Here is a 7,170-nt window from a genome sequence, read left to right as displayed (position 1 = left end):
CAAGAAGAAATGAAGAATGAAAGAAATCAAAATACAGAAATAGACTTCAATACTCCACTTTAATTTTTTTTTTGAGAGAGAGAGAGAGAGAGCATGCACGGGGGCAGGGAGGGGCAGAGGGAGAGGGAGAGAGAGAGAATTGTAAGCAGGCTCCATGCCCAGCACGGAGTCCAATGTGGGTCCAATCTTACAACCCTAAGACCATGACCGGAGTGGAAATCAGGAGTTGGATGCTTGACCAACCGAACCACCCAGCACTCCTCAATACTCCACTTTAAACAATGGATAATCATCTAGATATAAAATCAGTAAGAAAACATTGGATTTGGGGCGCCTGGGTGGCTCAGTTGGTTAAGCCACTGCCTTCGGCTCAGGTCATGATCCTGGAGTCCCGGGATCAAGTCCCGCATCGGACTGCCTGCTCAGCAGGGAGTCTCCTTCTCTCTCTGACCCTCCCCCTTCTCATGCTCTCTCTCTCTCATTCTCTCTCTCAAATAAATAAATAAAATCTAAAAAAAAAAAAGAAAGAAAACCTTGGATTTGAACTATCCTTTAGACCAAATGGACCTAACAGACATATACAGAACATTCTATCCAACAGCAGCAAAAAATACACATTCCTCTCAAGCACACATGGAACAATCTCTAGGATAGATCATGTTAGATACAAAACAAGTCTTAGCAAATTTAAAAAGATTGAAATTATGTCAATCTCTTTTCCAACCACAATGGTATGAAACTAGAAACCAATAACAGGAAGAAAATTGGAAACTTTATATATTCATACTGAAAATTAAGCAACACACTCCTGAACAACCAATGGGTCAAAGAAGAAATCAAAAAAATCTGTTTTGGGGCGCCTGGGTGGCTCAGTCAGTTAAGCATCTGCCTTGGGCTCGGGTCATGGTCCCAGGGTCCTGGGATCGAGCCCCACATCGGGGTCCCTGCTCAGCGGGAAGCCCGCTTCTCCCTCTCCCACTCCCCCTGCTTGTGTTCCCTCTCTCGCTGTCTCTCTCTCTCTCGCTGTCAAATAAATAAATAAATAAATAAACATTTTTTTTAAAAAAGATTAGAACAGAAATAAATGAAAGCAAGACTAGGGGCGCCTGGGTGGCTCAGTCAGTTAAGCCTCTGCCTTCGACTCAGGTCATGATCCCAGGGTCCTGCTCCATGGGGAGCCTGCTTCTCCTTCTCCCTCTGCCACTTCCCCTGCTTGTGCACTCTCTCTCACTCTCTCTCTCTCTCAGATAAATAAATAAAATCTTAAAAAAAGAAACCAAGACTAAGAAAAAAAACAGAAAAGATCAATGAAACTAAGCTGTTTTTTTTAAAAAAGATAAACAAAAATGACAAATATTTAGCTAAGACTCAGAAAAAAAGAGAGAAGTCTCAAAAAAATAAAATCAGAAATGAAAGAGGAGGCATTACAACTGATATCACAGAAATACAAAAGGATAATTAAGAGACTACTATGAACAATTCTGTGTCAACAAATTGGATAACCTAGAAGAAAGGGATCAGTTCCTAGAAACACACAACCTAACAAGACTGAATCAGAAAGAAAAAGCAAGTCTGAACAGATCAATAATGAGTAAGGAGATTGAATCTGTAATCAAAAGCCTCCTAACACAGAAAAGCCCTGAACCAGATAGTTTCACTGGTGAATTTTACCAAATATTTGAAGAATTAATGTCAATCCTACTTAAACGCTTTCAAAAATTGAATAGGAAAGAATGATCTCAAACTGTTTTAGGAAGTAAGCATTCTCCTGATACCAAAGCCAGGTAAGAATACTACCAAAAAAAAAAAGAAAGAAAGAAAATTACAGGCCAATATCTCTAATAGATGCAAAAATCCTCAACAAAATACTAGCAAACTGAATTCAACAGCACATTAAAAGGATCATACACCATGAACAAGTGGGATTTATCCCTGAGATGCAAGGATAGTCCAACATCTGCAAATCAATCAATGTGATACACCACACCCACAGAATGAAGGATTAAAATTATATGATAATCTCAATAGATGCATAAAACATTTGACAAAATTCAACATCCTTTCATGATAAAAAAAAATCTCAACAAATTATGTTATAGGAATGTACCTCAACATAATAAAGGTGATCTATAACAAGCCCACAGCTAGTATCATGCTCAATGGTGAAAGGTTGAAAGCTTTTCCTCTAAGATCAGAAACAAAAAAACCAAAATGAAACAAAAAGACAAAGATGCCCACTTTTACCATTTCTTTTTTTTAAGATTTTATTTATTTATTTGAGAGAGAGCGTGCAGCACGCATGAGTGGGAGCGGGGCACAGGGAGAAAAAGCTGACTCCCTGCTGAGTGTGAAGCCCAATGTGGGGCTCAATCCCAGGACCCTGAGCTGAAGTCAGACGCTTAACTGACTGAGCCACCCAGGCACCCCCTCACAGTCTTACCATTTCTATTCAACATATTACTGAAAGTCCAGAGCAATTAGGCAAGAAAAAGAAATAAAAGGCATCCAAATCATAAAGGAAGCAGTAAAATTATCCCCTAAAGAATCCACCAAAAACTGTTAGAACTAATAAATGCATTCAGTGATGTTGCAGGATACAAAATCAACACTAAAAAATCTGTTGCGTTTCTTTCTTTTTATTTATTTATTTATTTATTTATTTATTCATGAGAGACAGAGGCAGAGGGAGAAGCAGGCTCCCCATGGAGCAGACAGCCCGATGCAGGACTCGATCCCAGCACCCTGGGATCACGACCTGAGCTGAAGGCAGACGCTTAACCGACTGAGCCACTCAGGCGTCCCAAAAATCTGTTGCATTTCTTTTTTTTTTTTTTTTTAAGATTTTATTTATTTATTTGATAGAGAGAGAGACAGCGAGAGAGGGAACATAAGCAGGGGGAGTGGGAGAGGGAGAGGCAGGCCTCCCGCTGAGCAGGGAGCCTGATGCGGGGCTCAATCCCAGGACTCTGGGATCATGACCCGAGCTGAAGGCAGACGCTTAACGACTGAGCCACCCAGGCGCCCCAATCTGTTGCATTTCTATACACTAACAACATACTATCCAAAAAAGAAATTAAGTAAACAATCCCACTTACAATCACATCAAAACAATAAAATACTTAGGATTAAATTTAAGGAGGTTAAAGATCTGTACAGTGAAAACTATAGAACATTAAAGAAAGAAATTGAGGATGGTACAAATAAATGGAAAGATAACTCATATTCATGGATTGGAAGAATTAATCTTGTTAAAATGTCCATACTACCCAAAGCAATGTACAGATTTAAAGCAATCTCTATCAAAATTCCAATGGTATTTTTCACAGAATTAGAAAAAAAACACTCCTAAAATTCACATGGAACCACAAAAGACCCCAAAATAGCCAAAGCAATCTTGAGCAAGAAGAACAAAACTGGAGGCATCACACTTCCTGATTTCAAATTATATTACAAAGCTATAGCAATCAGGAGTCCCCACGTGAGCAGAGAGTGTCAGAGGCAGAAGCAGAAGCAAAAAAGTTCCCAGAGCTTCTCCAAGGCTGCTGTCTGGGTTGCCTGTTTGGCCGCCCCCTCCCTGCTTGGCAAAGGCAATGGCTTCCAAACTCCTGCTCGTGTTCATCCTTGGGCCGCCTGGCTTGGCCAAGGGCACTGTGTGCCAGAGGATCACTCAGAGCTTTGGCCTCCAGCATCTCTTCTTGTGGAAGAACATCAAAGCCAACACCCAAGTTGGTGATATGGCAAAGCAGTACCTAGAGAAAGGTCTTTTGGTTCCAAATCATGTGATCACATGCCTAATGATGTTGGAGCTGGAGAACGGGCCCGGCCAGCACTGGCTGCTGGATGGTTTTCCTAGGACAGTTCAGGCTGAAGCCCTGGACAAAATCTGTGAACTGGATCTAGTATAGTGATCACTTTGAACATTGCATTTGAAACACTCAAAGATCGTCTCAGCGGACGTTGGATTCACCCTCCTAGTGGAAGGGTATATAACTTGGACTTCAATCCACCTGGTGTACGTGGGATTGATGACATCATGGGTGAACCATTAGTCCAGCAGGAGGATGATGAACCTGAAGCTGTGCCTGCCAGGCTAAGACAGAACAAGGATGTGGCAAAGCCAGTCACTGAATTATACAAGAGCCAAAGAGTGCGTCACCAATTTTCTGGGACCGAGACTAACAAAATCTGGCCCTGTGTTTATATGCTTTTCTCGAACAAGCCCACACCTATTTAGTCCAAAGAAGCCCCGTGGAAGAACCAGGAAAATGTCATTCATTCAGTTGTCTGTGTGGCATAGCTTGCAGTGTCTTTCCTACTTTAAATGGTGAACTGAAATGAAAACGAATGAGTAGAAGAGGCTCCTCTCTGCCTTCCACAAGAAGGGTCACCTACACATGTCTAAGATGCCTCTGCACATCTCAAGCCCTTCACAAGAAAGCAAGTACAGGCTGGATTTAAATGGCATCTAACCCAAACCCTAGCTGATTTCTGACCATCATGTTGTTGCCATAGTAGCCTTTTCACACGTGATGGTGTTGGCCTCTGGTTCCCCCGTCCCCCAAAGGCTGTTGAACCACAGCACCAGGAGGCCTGAGAAAGCCCAGGGCAGTAGCCCCCGCCTAGTTCCTCTTTGTGGTTGCTTCTCTGGCCTTGAGTGAGTGTCCACAATTTATTTTTTCTGTTAGGAGTGAGACCTTTTCTGCATCCAGGCTCCATAGAATCTCTCCTTTGCAGACATCCTGGAATGAAAGTATTTGGCTTCTACTATTTTTATTAGACTGTATTTTTTTTACATTTGTTTTCTCCCTTCCTAGGCTATGAAGTAATACAGATAGTTATTGCTTTTATCCCTCTCAGATCCCTTTCTAAGAGCTGAGAGCGAGGGGAGGGTGTTAAATCGCTTCCTGCACCAGGAACTGAGTTCTGCAGAGGATCTACTTACCCAGCTTGGCTGACCCTCATGGGTTGGCACTTTTCTTTTATTGTGAAAAAATAAAATCCTAAAATTCTGTTCCTCTAGGGGCGCCTGGGTGGCTCAGTCGGTTAAGCATCTGCCTTCGGCTCAGGTCATGATCCCGGGTCCTGGGATCGAGCCCCGAGTTGGGCTCCCTGCTCAGCAGGAAGTCTGCTTGTCCTTCTCCGGCTGCCTCCCCCCACCCCCCATGCTCTGTTATGCTCGCTGTCTCTCAAAAGAATAAATACAATCTTTTTTTAAAAAAAGATTTTATTTAATTATTCATGAGAGAAAGAGACAGAGAGAGAGAGGCAGAGGGAAAAGCAGGCTCCCAAGGAGCAGGGAGCCCGAAGTGGGACTCGATCTCAGGACCCTGGGATCATGACCTGAGCTGAAGGCAGACGCTTAACCATCTGAGCCACCCAGGCGCCCCTAAATACAATCTTTTTTAAAAATGAAAATAAAATAAAATCCTCAAAGTCTTTGGGAGTCTTCAAAAAAATGGGAGAGACAGACTTACCTACATAAATGTTAAAGGATCGTATCTTGTGTATAGAAGTAATAAGACCATATGCAATTACTGCACTAAAAGAATAGTTCAGCTTTTTATTCAAGACAAAAAAAAAATAAAACGTATTTTGAAAGCTGCTAAATATTGATGCTGACACTGTTTTTTCTCCTGTGAGTGACTGAAGCATATTATAAGTAGTTGGTAAAGGGAATGGAGCCTGTGCGTTGAGGAAAATGTTGCATTAGCTGTGCCCAGACTGAGCATGACTGCTTTATGATTATGGGAAAACAAATTCTTACAACTTTTTTTCTATTGCAAAGATGCTTCCTATGGGGTGGCCATTAAGTCTAGAAATACAGATAATACAATATTGTCATTCTTTGTAATGTAACATCAATAAACCACTTGTAGTTCTGGCATAAAAATAAATACATAGGGGCGCCTGGGTGGCTCAGTTGGTTAAGCGACTGCCTTCGGCTCAGGTCATGATCCTGGAGTCCCGGGATCGAGTCCCGCATCGGGCTCCCTGCTCAGCAGGGAGCCTGCTTCTGCCTCTGACCCTCCCCCCTCTCATGTGCTCTCTCTCTCTCTCTCATTCTCTCTGTCTCAAATAAATAAATAAAATCTTTAAAAAAAATAGGGGCGCCTGGGTGGCTCAGTTGGTTAAGTGCCTGCCTTCGGCTCAGGTCATGATCCTGGAGTCCCGGGATCGAGTCCTGCATCGGGCTCCCTGCTCGGCAGGGAGTCTGCTTCTCCCTCTGACCCTCCTCCCTCTCATGCTCTCTCTCATTCTCTCTCTCTCAAATAAATAAATAAAATCTTTAAAAAAATAAAATAAAATAAAATAAAATCTTTAAAAAAAATAAATAAATACATAGACCAATGGAACAGAATAGTCCAGAAATAAACTCACATATATATGGTCAATCAATCTTTGACAAGGGTGACAAGAATACACACTAGGGAAAGAATGGTCTCTTCAGTCAGTGGTGTTGGGAACTGGAGATCTACAATCAAAAGAATGAAACTGGACCCCTACTGGACCCACCATACACAAAAATCAACTCAAAATGGATTAAAGACTTAATCATAAATCCTGAAACCATGAAACTATGAGAAGGAAACATAGGGGGAATGCTCCTCGACATTGGTCTTGGCAACAATTTTTTGAATGTGACACCAAAAGCACAGGAAACAAAAGCAGAAGTAGACAAGTGGGATTACATCAAACGAAAACACTTCTGCACAGCAAAGGAAACAATCACCAAAATGAAAAGGCGACCTACAGAATGGGAGAAAATATTTGCAAACCATATATCTGATAAAGGGTTAATATCCAAGGAACTCATACAACTCAATAACAAATAATTAAACCAATTTTAAAATTGGCAAAGGACCTGAATAGACATTTCTCCAAAGAAGACATACATATAGCCAATAGGTACATGAAAATGTGCTCAACATCACTAATCATCAGGGAAATGCAAATAAAAATCATAATGAGATATCAACTCATACCTGTTAGGATGGCTATTATTGGGTGAGAATGTAAGCAGGTACAGCCAATATGGGGGAAAGTATGAGATTCCTCAAAATATTAAAAATAGAACCACCATATGATCTAGGAATCCCACTTCTGGTTATTTATCCAAAAGAATTGAAATTGGGATTCCCCAAGAGATAGCTGCACTCCCCTGTTCGAACA

The 7,170-nt window shown here is 41.6% G+C and overlaps 1 pseudogene; it reads left to right on the top strand.

The window, feature by feature from the left end:
- Window positions 1-3,104: 3,104 nt before the first annotated feature.
- Window positions 3,105-4,297, top strand: LOC123850592 (adenylate kinase 4, mitochondrial-like; annotated as a pseudogene).
- Window positions 4,298-7,170: the final 2,873 nt, after the last annotated feature.

This window comes from Mirounga angustirostris, unplaced genomic scaffold (genome assembly GCF_029215605.1).
Source record: "Mirounga angustirostris isolate CCGP_5_RB_7025 unplaced genomic scaffold, mMirAng1.0.hap1 SCAF_11, whole genome shotgun sequence".
In the NCBI taxonomy this organism is placed as follows: domain Eukaryota; kingdom Metazoa; phylum Chordata; class Mammalia; order Carnivora; family Phocidae; genus Mirounga; species Mirounga angustirostris.
This window is presented reverse-complemented; position numbering and strand designations above follow the sequence as displayed.